The sequence below is a fragment of the Semicossyphus pulcher genome, unplaced genomic scaffold (genome assembly GCF_022749685.1).
Source record: "Semicossyphus pulcher isolate SPU_LCO1_2020_fin unplaced genomic scaffold, fSemPul1.0.p SCAF_1, whole genome shotgun sequence".
Lineage (NCBI taxonomy): Eukaryota > Metazoa > Chordata > Actinopteri > Labriformes > Labridae > Semicossyphus > Semicossyphus pulcher.
Genome location: NW_027211603.1, coordinates 2,862,501 through 2,863,869, shown reverse-complemented (window position 1 = coordinate 2,863,869; position 1,369 = coordinate 2,862,501). Strand labels below are relative to the sequence as shown.

The 1,369-nt window shown below is 41.3% G+C and overlaps 1 protein-coding gene across 1 annotated transcript in view; it reads right to left on the bottom strand.

Annotated features, from left to right (window-relative positions):
* Positions 1 to 400: 400 nt before the first annotated feature.
* The window catches only part of katnb1 (katanin p80 (WD repeat containing) subunit B 1), a 12,546-nt gene continuing 11,577 nt past the window's right edge, over positions 401 to 1,369 (bottom strand). The window contains exon 20 of the mRNA XM_069658443.1: positions 401 to 1,369. This exon is cut by the window's right edge and continues 271 nt beyond it. The gene's annotated coding sequence lies outside the window, so the exon portion shown is untranslated.

Here is a 1,369-nt window from a genome sequence, read left to right as displayed (position 1 = left end):
AGCCGGAGTACATGGAGGGAACCCACACAAGCACGGGGAGAATGTGCAACCTCGGCGTCTGAACTGGTATTTGAACCAGGAACCTTCTAGCTGTGAGGCGACAGCGCTAACCAGCAACCTTGATAAAGTATATAATCTCTTATTTTGCAGTTTACATAAATTAAGATGAAGTTTATATCAACATAATAAAATATATTTATTCTTTATGAATATAGATTAAATATTTCCTATGATTACAGATTAGTTTATGTTGTTATAGACTGTATGTGTACAAACGGGTCACAGTGTCTTAAGTGAAATCTGCAGCACTGTTCGTCGTTGGATTGTTTTTGTTGTCTCAGAAATGATTTGCGTCGCTGTTAAAGATCTCCTGAACGCTTCTGTAATCCCAACATGTACATCTTTATTTAAATAAACAGGAGAACTGTACATTTAAAATAGTGGATCTAACAGTGAAAAGTAGAGAAAGTAGAAAAGGACAGAGAAAATATTTGAACATCATCAGAAAATTCAAGAGTGTCCGTCATCGACCGAATGTGCTTCTGCTTTTTATCCCCTCAACACCTTTCCTGACCGATTCGTCTGAATGTCAGTGATAACCCTGAGAGTCCTCTCAGTGAATCCACAGTGCAACAAAGTGACCAAGTGTCAGAGCTTTAGACTCCGAGTGTAACAACAACAAATCCACATTCGTTTGGTTTTGTGTTGGACTTTTCCTAAACTGTGAGCAGAGACCTTCAGTTACCTTCACAGTGACGAGACTACAGCGCTATAAATACGAGCTATAATGTGTGTATTAGTGTCTTTAGAGGTGCTGATAAGTGGATTTTGGTAGGCTAGCTATTTCCCCCTGTTTCCAGTCTTTATGCTAAGCTAAGCTAACTGAATGCTGGCTGTAGCTTTACATTTATCAGACATGGGAGTGGTATCAATCCACACATCTCAGAATATTTCAAACTGTTCCTTAAATGTGGGTGAGGCATTCACTTTGTTTGTTCTTGTTTATTCTCAGGACAGAAAATGTGTTTCTCTGATTGTCCCTCAGGGAGGAGATGAAAGTGACAGGTACGCTGCAGCTTGTGAGGAGCACAGCTCTCACTGCTGACCCAGTGTTTACAGTTCCTGTATCTCGAGGAGGTGTTGACTCGGCTCCCGACCCGCGCTCAGACGAAGAGTTTCACCTGCACACGTGTCAGATTGTGTCCTGCAGGCTGGTCTTCAAACCGACATCATTCTTCTTCTCTGATTCTGAGTCAAACTTCAAACTGTCAGTGTCCTTCAGAGTACAAGATTAAATAACACTTATTATTAACACATCTTCTCCCCACACCCAGAATTACTGAGGCGTCTGGAGGACTTGTGTCACATG